Raw genomic sequence first — 13,983 nt, forward strand, 5'->3', positions numbered from 1 at the left:
CGAGACCGCATGCCCAGGCGGAGCCCGCGACAACCTCGACAAGGTGGTGGCCGGCGAGGAGTGGTGGTTTGTCCGAGAACCACCAAGCACCGAGAGTCAACAGGCCAAACCCTAGGCAGGAGGTCTCGCCTGTGTGCATGACGCTGGCTCGGGCAGTGGGAGGAACTGGAACGAGGTGGACCGAGATCGGCGGTCGGAGCTGGCCGAGAGCAGGCGCGCCACCGTGCGCACTAGTGGCTGAGAGCTCGAGCAGCCCGACGGAACACGAGGCCGTGACGGGCGCTCACCGCTGGGTCGAGAGGAGCTGCGCCTCCGCGCACACTCCTGGCCGAGACGCTGGCGACACCCGACGAGCCGCTGGCAGAGACGCTGGCGCGCCACCTGCGCGCTGGTGGCTGTGACGCTATGTGCATCGTGGTCCGACGAAGAACTCGTCGGATTTTCGTCGTTCGTCATTCGTGAGAACCTCGTACGATGAGATAACGATGAAAGATTATTTTAATGATTATTTAATTTTTTTAATTAAAAGATATCATTAAAATATTATTATTTAATAGAAATAAAATCTTTTTGGAAGATTTACCTAGATTTTAGGAATATTTTTATTATTATCTATATCTATGGAAATAAATAATATTATTTTATTCCTAGATGATATGGATGAGAATAATTTAATAGTTTCCTAATATTTATCTAGATTTTAGGAATATTTTTATTATTATCTATATCTATGGAAATAAATAAGATTTTTTTCTAGATGATATGGATGAGAATAATTTAATAATTTCCTAATATTTATATATCTAGAATCCTAATTAGAATAGATATGTATGAACACATTAAATAATAAATATTCTCTTCCTAATCATTGAACATGGAAATAATGTGAATTTAATTTTTCATGTCTTATTAAGAATTAAATAATTTAATTATTTTAGATATATCTTATAGTAGACATGAATAAGAAATAAATACTAGAACATTATTTTCTTAATGGAAGACGCCAACTATGTATAAAAGATTTAATTATCTAGCATATTAAATACCAACAGAATTTAATTAAGCCTTAATCTGCCTCAAGGCTAAGGATAATTGAATGAAAACCATAACCCAAAATATCTAAGATGTAATTACGAACTCAACGTTTGTATATGGTCTCTACCAATTGGTCTGTAATTTATGAAGCTGTTTCCAATATTATCGCCACCTGCACTGTGGGGACAATAATCCTAAGAAATAGCGAGTTCATAAGGCGGACTTCTCAAATATAAATAGTATGAACTAGAATGTGGTTTCCAATATTATCGCCACCTGCACTGTGGGGACAATAATCCTAAGAAACTACGAGATTCAGAAGTTCACACAGAATTTATGGGATACCTTGATCTTGTTAGCAGCGCATGAGCATCGTTATGGGAGTGTGTTGTAGAAATGAGATTCTGTAATGCTAAATTCGGTGGTCTTGCTTAGGCAACATTAGGCGGCCATGCCACACTTGTGGTCTCTGGACTATTCGTCGATAATTGTGACTAGTAAAATTGTAAGATTTTAATGTGTATTGACCTCCTCTGGAGGATACAAAATTTTAATTTTACTGTTGTAAGATTTTGAAAAGTTTTATGGTTAATCTAATCAAACTTCTTACATAAGTTTATGACAAATGGTAAATATTCTGTTGTGCAGTGCAAATCACATCGTCAATATGTAACAACCCAAAATTTTATAAGGGGATTTTACGAGATCAAATAAAAGCACGTTGCTACTAATGTTGTGACATTTCAAAGTGCCACCTAAGATTTTAAGGTATATGATGACGAGTCTAAGAAAATTTAGACGAGACATCCTATAAATGTTGTTTTTTTTATGTTTAGCAATTATTTCCAATGACTATCAAAGAATAAATTCGAAGAAAGGTTGTAGTGCCCGTTTCACAAACGTCCAACATTACAAAACAAATTGGATCATTGAGATCTCGTAAAGATATTAAAAAGATATGCGTCATTAATACAAAATCTTAAAAAGATATGCGTCATTAATACAACATCTTAAAAAGATACGTGTCATTAATACAATATCTTAAAAAGATATGTGTAATTAATAAGCTTAGCCACTTGCCATTTTTTTTATGCATATATACACGCCACTTGCCATCTTATATTTATATGTATATGTACTTTTATGCAAATCTCTCTCTCTACTCCCTAAATATCTCCCACCCTTCCCTCTATATTATTTCTTTTCCAAAAACCGTTCTCTCTATCTCTGCAATGAAGAAGACAAGGTTTTTCCTCTCAACCTTAATTCAAGAAACCGAGAACCCAACTCGACAAGGGGAAACTACCGTTCATTCGCTCAGAATTTGCTCAAAATCCGTTCAAGGTATATGATCCCTTGTTTCCTCAATTTCAGTCGCATTCGTTGCATATCATGTAACCAACGCAATGTACGGCAACGGTAACTAAATCAAACTAGTAACTTGGGCAACTCAATTAAAAGAAACGAACTTTAACTTCACCAAAACAAGTAAGAACTTATCTGCAAGTTTAAAATCAAGAATTTCGGGTTGGTTTCGGGGCTGTGCGGTGTCGTTTCAGAGCTGTTCGGGGCGAGTTCGGACAACTGCGCGAACCGGCGGAGAAGCCGACAACGATGGCGACGGTTCTGTGGATTGACGGCAGCGGTGGCTGGACGCTGCTGACAGCGACGGCTGGCCGCGAGCAGCAGCTCCCCCGGCGACTCCAACAGCAGCGGCACCTTCCCGGGGCAGCAGCACCGGCAACTCCAGCAGCAACGGAGGCGGCCGGCGACTCAGACGGAAGAAGAAGAGAGGGCGACGGATTTCAAAAAAAAAAAAGGGGAGAGAAGAATGGGGAAGAAGATGAAATCGGTAGTGAGAGAGAGGGAGAAATAGATGGAGATAAGATGGTGTTAAGAATGAGGCTTTTGTCTTTTGTTGTTGTTGGGCTTTTGTTTGGGCCTCACAAATTCTTTTGAAAATGGAGGTTTTATTTAAGTTGGGGCCTTTTATTTTAATTGGGGCTTTTAAATTAAATGAGAAGTAAGAGGTGAGGTAAATAATTAAGTCTTGGGCTTTTAAATAAATCTTTGGGCCGATAATTAATCGTGACAAAATTATTTAATTAATCCCGGAATATTTCGAAGGATAAATAATTTTATCATAAGTCCGAAATAAATATAGTTCGAGGGGAAATGGTTGCGATAATTTAATTATGCACTTTTAAATTATTTTGAGGATTTTATTTCGATATCGTGGAGGGAAATACGAGGAGCCAACGGAGGAATTATGGGCGTAAGCGGCCGACTGGCGTCTCAAGCGACGCCTTGGGCGGCCGCTGAATAATAAATAAATAAATAAATAAAATACGCGAAAATCGAGAAGCGAGATAAAAGACTTTAATGAGGGTGCATGCATTCTAATTTAGGTAGTTTTGTCCTTGAGTCTAATTAGTGTATTATTATATTGTGATATTTTCAAAAGGGTACGTCCGGAAGTAAAGTCGGAACGAATGATTCAAGTTAAAGGAACTAAATGATCCAGGTGAGCTTTCTCATACTAAAATACAAATCGTATTTTATGAAAACACGAACACATGTTCGTGATTTTAATGATGTTGTCTTGCCACAAATGTTTTGTTATGATGCCTATCTGTTGGCTACGGCCAAGTGAATTATGAATGATGAAATATGTGAATCGATTCGATTTTTAGTCCGGGTAGGGTGGTGTCCCTACTTGGAACCTCTGGCCGTGAACGGCAGAGAAGGTGACCGTGGAAGGTGGCCACCTTCCAGGCACAAGGATACCTCTGACGTGTTGGGCAGGGAAGGTGACCGTATGAGAACACCATCTCAGCGGCACAATGAGATCAGATATGGCTAAAGTGCAGGAAAAGGGGGGTTGCAACCCAATGTGATATTTTTAGTAAGCTCGGGCCTTTTCAATAACACCCCCGAGTGTTACTGTGATGATGGCTTGACAATATTTTCAAATGTATATGTGTAATTTTCGGCAATGTGTTCACTGAGTACTTTTTGTACTCAGCCCTGCATATATTTCTAAATGTGCAGGTTGAGCAGCGAAGTAGTGGAGGAAGTGCTATTGAGACAAGATACTTAATTCAGTCAGATTTTGACTCTCGGAGGTTCATGTCTTCATACATGGAACCGCGTTCATTTGCTTCCGTTGTGCATCTTAAAAGACTCAAGTCTATTTTGTTCAAAACTCTGATTTTATTTCGAGTTATTCCCATTTGTTTCGAGCTATGGTCGATTTGTGTTTTCCCCTTTCTTCCCCGCTTCTTTAATCCTCCCCTAGTCGTGATCAACCGTGTTTTCTATCCTTAGAAAATGCGGTCGTGACAGAGTGGTATCAGAGCATTCTTTCTCGCTCTGAACCGAGAGTCTTCTTTGAAAATCTTTGGTCTAGACTTGTTCCAGTAGACTGTCTAATCGATGAAAATGCTCTTAGCACTTCCCTCCCATTGCGCTCAACGAGGAAAAAGGTAACTTGTTCTTTTTTCAAAAGAAAGTTAAGATATTTAAAAGTGTGAAATGGAGAAATAGCTCATGCAGTTAATTTGAGTGAACATATGAAAATATTGAGTTTAAAGAAAGAGTTGATGTTTCTTGATTGGGTAACGTGCTTAAAGAAAGAGTTAATATGTCTTTTCTTGGCTAAAGACTGTGAATGTATGAATAAAAGGAGCAACTTTCCTAAAAAAAAAAAAAGGGTAATGGAATATGAAAGTATAAAGTATATGAGTCTAGTACCAATTGTTAAAATGATGTTTTTTTTTTGAGTTGGTGAAATGATATCTCTTTTGAGTTAGTCATTGAATCATGTTGCTAGAGTGAGGAAATCGAAATTTCCAAGAACTTAGAATACTTAGTTATGCGCTCCTTCTAGAACACAATATGAACTCGAACTTAGAAGTACAGTATGGGCATTTATCGCTTTCCCGAGCGACGAAAAGAAAAATGACGCAATAAGAAAGAATCTTCGTTACGAGAAAGTAACAACGTGTTACGAGGATGAGCGTTATGACGAACCAAGAGTACCAGAGAGTTGTAATCGCCACATATGGTCATCTGATGTAATCGTAAGGTGAAAGTAGCTTGTGACCAAAGTTTCCCATAACTCAGTTACCATCCTCCATAAAGAGTTAAACAACGGAGTATCACCATCGTAGTTAACCAAGAAGATTCATCAGCAATGCTTACTTAGATTCCCATGAATTCCATTTTCTCGCACTCCCTTGATCAAAATACTTTTGTTGAATTAAGATCTTGAATGACTTCCTTTGCAAGGTAATGTGCCATTATTTTCCCTCTTCTATGTCAAGGTTGTGAATCACTTTCAGTTTTGAGCTTGCTCCCTCATGTTTTCTGATAACCTGCAGTGACTACGGTCCTTCTTTACTCATTATGTATAAAAGCAATACTTTGACTCTTTGAATTCTTGCCACCAAACTCCTATACTAAGAGCTGCTTTATTTATAGCCTTCAGAATGAACATGTTTCCCTAAACTATTGTCTCTTCAATGATAATATATTCTTCAAAGATCGTTGGTAGACCTTTCGTGATTTCAAGAGTGCTTGTTGACAAGCTCTTTATTTTATAAAGAACAGTCACCTCTTCTTAATTCCACTATAATTATTCCATCATGCTGTGAGATCTTCAGCAACTCCAGGTCTAAAGCAATTTGCTCTCTCCTTGAACTAGTTTGTTCTGATTGTCTTCTCTACTAGTTAATTTCCGTGATTTGGTTATAAACTCTGTGAATTCGTTAACGTGATATAGTATCATGAATTTGTTGACCCAAAAGGGTAGTTGCTTGTTATTCCTCTTCTCAAATCCACTTGTGACCAATTATTTTCAGTCTCATTATATTCGAGCAGACATCTGGTGAGACCTTAAACCTTTTAATTTGACCCTTTGTGTTTTCAGACATACTTATTGACAAGTTCTTTGTTTTACATGAATATTCTCATCTTCTGAATTCAAATATGATTGTTGTCTCTTGATTTGAGCTTTTCTGCAAGCTCCATGTTAAAGCGGGCACATTGCTTCTCCCTTGGCTAGTTTCCTCTTGTTGCCCTCTTTATTAGTCAGTTTCCCTGAACTGCTTACAAACTCTAAAAATTTCATTGATTTGATCTTCTATCACAGTGTTGTTGAGCAAATTGCAATTGTTTATTTTTCCTATTCTTTTCAAATCCATTTGTAACCAACCATCTCAGGTCTTCATGTTATCATCCGGGGATACTTGAAACTTTTCTACTTCACTGTTCATTTTGATTATATTATTGGCAACCTATTATTGACATCTGCATTTTTATTCGCATACCCTCAGTTTCGCAATTTATTCCATCTGGTAAGTTTTCCCACAATAAAATTCCCAAGCTCTATGGGTATAGCTCAAGCTCTTTGAAGTTGTATTTTTTTCTTTTCTGGGAGTGAGCATAATGAGCCCAATTGGGCCTAGTCTTTGCACTTCATGAAAACCTTTGTTGCAAGCTACTGGTGAAAGTTTGTGGTGAACCAAACACTCATGTAATTGAAATAATTATAATCGTTTTATTTTCATGGCTACCTTGGAGCCTACACAAAGCAAGAACGATTCGAATATTTCTCTTGGAATCCCAAATTCAGTTCCGATCAAAGTTAAAACAGTTAGATCAACTCTATATTTCCTCGCGTGAGATCCTATGAAATTCTAGAGGAAGTGGGCCCAATAACATATCGTTTGGCATTACCACCCAACTTTGGGAACGTACACAACGTATTCTACGTCTTCCAACTTCGAAGGTACGTGTTCGACCCAAAACATGTAATTCGCCACAAAAAAAAATCGCTCTAGAACCTAACCTGAGTTACGAAGAAAAGCCTGTGGAAATACAAGATCGAAAGATGCAACAGCTTCGGAATAAGTCGATTACTACAGTAAAGATTTTGTGGAAACACCACGAACAGGAAGAGGCAACATAGGAGCTGCAAGAGAAAACGAAGGAAAAATATCCCGAGCTTTTGTCTAACTACTTCATAAATTTCAGGACGAAATTTCTTTTAAGGAGGGTAGAATGTAACAACCCAAAATTTTATAAGGGGATTTTACGAGATCAAATAAAAGCACGTTGCTACTAATGTTGTGACATTTCAAAGTGCCACCTAAGATTTTAAGGTATATGATGACGAGTCTAAGAAAATTTAGACGAGACATCCTATAAATGTTGTTTTTTTTTATGTTTAGCAATTATTTCCAATGACTATCAAAGAATAAATTCGAAGAAAAGTTGTAGTGCCCGTTTCACAAACGTCCAACATTACAAAACAAATTGGATCATTGAGATCTCGTAAAGATATTAAAAAGATATGCGTCATTAATACAAAATCTTAAAAAGATATGCGTCATTAATACAACATCTTAAAAAGATACGTGTCATTAATACAATATCTTAAAAAAATATGCGTAATTAATAAGCTTAGCCACTTGCCATTTTTTTTATGCATATGTACACGCCACTTGCCATCTTATATTTATATGTATATGTACTTTTATGCAAATCTCTGTCTCTACTCCCTAAATATCTCTCACCCTTCCCTCTACATTATTTCTTTTCCAAAAACCGTTCTCTCTATCTCTGCAATGAAGAAGACAAGGTTTTTCCTCTCAACCTTAATTCAAGAAATCGAGAACCCAACTCGACAAGGGGAAACTACCGTTCATTCGCTCAGAATTTGCTCAAACTCCGTTCAAGGTATATGATCCCTTGTTTCCTCAATTTCAGTCACATTCGTTGCATATCATGTAACCAACGCAATGTACGGCAACGGTAACTAAATCAAACTAGTAACTTGGGCAAGTCAATTAAAAGAAACGAACTTTAACTCCACCAAAACAAGTAAGAACTTATCTGCAAGTTTAAAATCAAGAATTTCGGGTTGGTTTCGGGGCTGTGCGGTGTCGTTTCAGAGCTGTTCGGGGCGAGTTCGGACAACTGCGCGAACCGGCGGAGAAGCCGACAGCGATGGCGACGGTTCTGTGGATTGACGGCAGCGGTGGCTGGACGCTGCTGACAGCGACGGCTGGCCGCGAGCAGCAGCTCCCCCGGCGACTCCAACAGCAGCGGCACCTTCCCGGGGCAGCAGCACCGGCGACTCCAGCAGCAACGGAGGCAGCCGACGACTCAGACGGAAGAAGAAGAGAGGGCGACGGATTTCAAAAAAAAAAAAGGGGAGAGAAGAATGGGGAAGAAGATGAAATCGGTAGTGAGAGAGAGGGAGAAAGAGATGGAGATAAGATGGTGTTAAGAATGATGCTTTTGTCTTTTGTTGTTGTTGGGCTTTTGTTTGGGCCTCACAAATTCTTTTGAAAATGGAGGTTTTATTTAAGTTGGGGCCTTTTATTTTAATTGGGGCTTTTAAATTAAATGAGAAGTAAGAGGTGAGGTAAATAATTAAGTCTTGGGCTTTTAAATAAATCTTTTGGCCGATAATTAATCGTGACAAAATTATTTAATTAATCCCGGAATATTTCGAAGGATAAATAATTTTATCATAAGTCCGAAATAAATATAGTTCGAGGGGAAATGGTTGCGATAATTTAATTATGCACTTTTAAATTATTTTGAGGATTTTATTTCGATATCGTGGAGGGAAATACGAGGAGCCAACGGAGGAATTATGGGCGTAAGCGGCCGACCGGCGTCTCAAGCGACGCCTTGGGCGGCCGCTGAATAATAAAAAAATAAATAAATAAAATACGCGAAAATCGAGAAGCGAGATAAAAGACTTTAATGAGGGTGCATGCATTCTAATTTAGGTAGTTTTGTCCTTGAGTCTAATTAGTGTATTATTATATTGTGATATTTTCAAAAGGGTACGTCCGCAAGTAAAGTCGGAACGAATGATTCAAGTTAAAGGAACTAAATGATCCAGGTGAGCTTTCTTATACTAAAATACAAATCGTATTTTATGAAAACACGAACACATGTTCGTGATTTTAATGATGTTGTCTTGCCACAAATGTTTTGTTATGATGCCTATCTATTGGCTACGACCAAGTGAATTATGAATGATGAAATATGTGAATCGATTCGATTTTTAGTCCGGGTAGGGTGGTGTCCCTACTTGGAACCTCTGGCCGTGAACGGCAGAGAAGGTGACCGTGGAAGGTGGCCACCTTCCAGGCACAAGGATACCTCTGACGTGTTGGGCAGGGAAGGTGACCGTATGAGAACACCATCTCAGCGGCACAATGTGATCAGATATGGCTAAAGTATAGGAAAAGGGGGGTTGCAACCCAATGTGATATTTTTAGTAAGCTCGGGCCTTTTCAATAACACCCCCGAGTGTTACTGTGATGATGGCTAGACAATATTTTCAAATGTATATGTGTAATTTTCGGCAATGTGTTCACTGAGTACTTTTTGTACTCAGCCCTGCATATATTTCTAAATGTGCAGGTTGAGCAGCGAAGTAGTGGAGGAAGTGCTATTGAGACAAGATACTTAATTCAGTCAGATTTTGACTCTCGGAGGTTCATGTCTTCATACATGGAACCGCGTTCATTTGCTTCCGTTGTGCATCTTAAAAGACTCAAGTCTATTTTGTTCAAAACTCTGATTTTATTTCGAGTTATTCCCATTTGTTTCGAGCTATGGTCGATTTGTGTTTTCCCCTTTCTTCCCCGCTTCTTTAATCCCCCCCTAGTCGCGATCAACCGTGTTTTCTATCCTTAGAAAATGCGGTCGTGACACAATATGTCGTTCAATCCTCTTTCTGCAATACTTAAAGAAAACAAACTCGAGGGCCAAAATTACATAGAATGGAAGCAAAATTTGGACATCGTTCTTACAGCAGAAGAGTACAACTTTGTGCTTACAACCCCGCGACCTCCAGTGTCGCCAGCCAACGCAGCGGTAGGAGTCAGAGATGCACACAGACGGTGGCATAAGGCGAATGAGATGGCTAAGTTCTACATGTTGGCCTCTATGTCATCAGTACTCAAGCATCAACATTCAGCCATGGAAACTGCCGCCGAGATCATGCAGAATCTCAAGAATCTTTTTGGTACTCAGAATCGAACGGCTAAGTCTCAAGCCTTTCGGAGTATCATGTCGAAGACTATGAAGGAAGGCTCGCCTGTGAGGGACCATGTCCTCGAGATGATGGGCCACCTCAACCAGATTGAGGTCTTGGGAGGGACGATCGATCCCGAGTCCCAAGTGACCATTATCCTTCAAAGTCTTCCCCATAGCTTCCAATAGTTCAAACTCAACTTCGAGATGAACAAAAGGAACTACACCTTGGCGGAGCTGTTGACTGAACTTCAGTCGGCAGAGGATCTTATGATTCAGGCTAAGGCGACCATGATGACTTCGGCGCCTCGTTTCTTTGGCTCCAAGCCTAGCGCAGGAAAAAGGCAGGCACCGAACTCAGGACCGGCCAAGATAGCTAAGGGAAAGAAGAAGAAGAAGGCAAACAAGAAGCCCACGGGGAAGTGTTTCAAGTGTGGAGAAAAGGGGTATTGGAAACCAGACTGTCCTAAAAAGGGCAAGGCTACAGGTATGCACCAAGCTTTAGTAGTCGAGTCATGTTTGGCTTCGAAGTCTACTTGCACTTGGGTTCTTGACACAAGAGCTACTGATCATATTTGTTTTGATCTTGTCTTAATGCAGGTGACAAGACGGCTACCTGATCGTGAGATCGAAGTCCAGTTGGGCGACGCTACAAAAGTGGCGACCGTTGTAGTGGGAGACGTTTATTTGCGTTTTAGTAGTGATAGATTTTTTATTTTGAAGAATGTTTTGTTGATACCTTCTTTTAGAAGAAATTTAATTTCAGTTTCTAAATTAGTTTTTGATGGATATTCGATTTCTTTTAATGACAACTGCGTTATTAAGAAAGATGGCTCTTATATCTGTTGTGGTATCATGGAAGACAATCTGTACACAATCACATCTACACAGTTTAATAATCGCAAATCAGAACTCAATACAACATCGAAATTTCAAAGAAATGAAAAGAACCTTCAAGTTCAATGAACGAAACGTACTTTTGACACCTTAGACTTGGTCATGCCAATGAAAGGAGGATCCATTCTCTTGTTCAACAAAATCTTATTAAAGGTCTAGAGGAGGAACCTTTTCATAAGTGTGAGTCATGCTTAGAAGGCAAGATGACCAAAATGCCTTTTCAGGCTAAGGGCAATAGGGTCAAGGAAGTACTTGAGCTCGTTCATTCCGATGTGTGTGGACCAATTTCTACTGAAGTAAGAGGTGGTTTTCGATACTTCATCACATTCATTGATGACTTCTCGAAAATTGGATATGTCTATTTGATGACCCACAAGTCAAAGTCCTTTAGCAAATTCAAAGAATTTAAGGCTCAAGTGGAAAGACATCATGGTAAGAGTATCAAATGCCTGCGATATGATCGTGGAGGCGAATACCTCAGTGCCGAGTCTTTGGACTACTTATCGGAGTCGGGAATCCAATCCCAATTGACTGCACCGGGCACGGCCCAGCAGAACGACGTGGCTGAAAGAAGGAACATGACCTTGTTAAACATGGTCCGATCGATGATGAGTTATGCACGACTACCTATTTCGTTTTGGGGATATTCCTTGCTTTCTGCAAGCCATATATTAGACACTTTACCATCAAAATCCGTACCTACTACTCCTTTTGAGTTGTGGGCTGGGCGCAAGCCCAATCTAGCACATCTCAAGATTTGGGGTTGCCCGGCCCTTGTATTGGAAAAGGATCCAACTAAGCTAGGATCTAGGACGGAGGTATGTATGTTTATAGGATACCCCAAAGGGACGAAAGGTTATGAATTCTTTAGTCTCTGAGATAAGAAAGTTATTGTGAGCACTCACTCCACGTTCTTAGAGGAAGACTATGTAATGAATCATAAACCCAGCAGTGAAGTGGCTCTTGAAGAGCTAACTTCTGCCACAAGTTCAGTTAACCAAGAACAAGTACCAAGTGTACACACAATTCCCGAAACTTCAACTTCTACTCTAAGAATTGTAGAGCCGCGCCGCAGTGGGAGGGTCTCGCATGAGCCCGACAGATACATTGGTTTGGGGGAATCCATGGATCACTCCTCGGATAGCAATGTATTAGATCCCTGGAACTTTGCGGAGGCACTGGCAGATGTCGATCGATGCGAATGGGTGAAAGCAATGGATTCGGAACTACAATCTATGATAGACAAAGACGTCTACGATTTGTCCGTCCTACCCGAAGGTCGTACTGCCATTGGGAGTAAGTGGATATATAAACATAAACGTGGACCCGATGGACGAGTTAATGTCTTCAAGGCAAGAATAGTGGCTAAGGGGTATACCCAAAAGGAAGGTGTCGATTACGACGAGACTTTCTCCCCAGTGACCATGCTCAAATCGATCCGGATACTGTTGTCTATAGCAGCTTACATGGATTGGGATGTATGGAAAATGGACGTTAAGACTGCGTTTCTAAATGGCAGTCTTGAGGAGACCATCTACATGGAACAACCCGAAGGATATGCCATAGAGGGCAAAGAACATATGGTTTGGAAGCTTAAGAAGGCCATTTATGGCCTTAAGCAAGCATCTAGATCGTAGAACCAGTGTTTCGATCAAACTGTTTGCACGTTTGGATTCGAAAAGTGCCCAAATGAAAGCTGCGTGTATAAGAAGGTTGAAAAGGGGAATGTAGTGTTCTTAGTATTATATGTAGATGACATTCTTCTAATTGGAAACAATAAAAAGATGTTGTCATCAGTCCGAACATGGTTATCAAACCAGTTCGAGATGAAGGATATGGGAGACGAGGGACAAATCCTCGGGATCAAGGTTCTTCGGAATCGAGAAAAGAAGATGTTGTGCTTATCTCAAGAATCTTACATCGACACAGTACTTAGTCGTTTTAGCATGCAGGACGCCAAGAAAGGTTTCTTACCTTTTAGACATGGCATCCATCTATCTCAAGAGATGTGCCCTAAAATGCCGTCTGAGATACAAGCAATGAGAAGGATTCCATACGCTTCGGCAGTTGGAAGTCTCATGTATGCTATGCTTTGTACAAGGCCTGATATTTGCTTTGCTGTTGGCATGGTGGCAAGATATCAGTCGAATCTGGGCCAAGGACATTGAACTGCCGTAAAGAACATACTCAAGTACCTTAAACGGACTAAGGACTATGCTCTAGTTTACAATGCAGTCGAGCTTTGTCCTTTGGGATATACTGATTCAGACTTTCAAGCTGATCAGGACTCGAGAAAATCTACTTCAGGATATGTGTTCACCTTAGGAGGTGGAGCCGTAATTTGGAAGAGTGTGAAGCAGAAATGCATCGCGGACTTGACCATGGAAGCCGAGTATGTGGCCGCTTCGGAGGCTGCAAAAGAGGCAGTATGGTTCAAGAACTTCCTTATGGATTTAGGTGTGGTTACGAATCTGCCCAAGAGCATCACGATTTATTGTGACAATTCTGGTGCTATGGCAAATTCGAAGGAACCGAGAGCTCACAAAGCGAGCAAACACATAGAGCGGAAGTATCATATCATAAGAGATATAGTGCAGAGAGGAGACATACAAGTGGTCAAGATTGCGTCAGGGAACAACCTGGTAGATCCTTTTACAAAGGCATTGGTGGTAAAACCGTTCGAGATCCACGTTGAAGGGATGGGAGTTCGACTCATTCAAGACCTAAAATCGCTTTCAGTATAAGTGGGAGAAATTTGACACGTGTGCACTACTGTTTTGTATACTCGAAAGCTGTTTTGAGTATAAGTGGGAGATTGTTAGGGTTTGTATACTAGAAATCACATTTCAGGTGATTGAATACTATAAAACTCTAATAATTATTTTCCAATGAATGCAACAGATTATTTTTGTTGCAATGTTGTTATGTTTTGCATTTAATGGATGTTTAATGCATATTTAAATGTATAAGTCAACATAACAAAGTCTA

Source organism: Salvia splendens, chromosome 11, assembly GCF_004379255.2.
Source record: "Salvia splendens isolate huo1 chromosome 11, SspV2, whole genome shotgun sequence".
In the NCBI taxonomy this organism is placed as follows: Eukaryota; Viridiplantae; Streptophyta; class Magnoliopsida; order Lamiales; family Lamiaceae; genus Salvia; species Salvia splendens.